Here is a 422-nt window from a genome sequence, read left to right as displayed (position 1 = left end):
ATTAAATTATATCATATGATTCACATGATTAATTATTTAAATTCTTATCATATTTACTTATAATATTTTTTCTTTGAATTGAACTTAATATCTAATGGTAAATGGTAATGTTCAAACTCCTAAATTCTAAATTCCTAAAGTATCTAATAATGTTTTAATTAAATTGTAGACTTGTAGTTATAAATAATATATTGTTTAATTCAATTGAATCAATTGTGATTATCATTGTACATGAATCATATGATTAACTTGTAAACTTATGACTTATGAGTTATGTCATATTATATATGTATTATTTATTATTATATAATCATATGATTTAATGATCAAGTCATCATGTGATATAATCATATCAATTATAGTGATAATATATAAATTACTAAAATTATAATGATAATACATTAATACTTAAATTGTGTTTA

This window comes from Corylus avellana, chromosome ca3, assembly GCF_901000735.1.
Source record: "Corylus avellana chromosome ca3, CavTom2PMs-1.0".
Lineage (NCBI taxonomy): Eukaryota > Viridiplantae > Streptophyta > Magnoliopsida > Fagales > Betulaceae > Corylus > Corylus avellana.
This window is presented reverse-complemented; position numbering follows the sequence as displayed.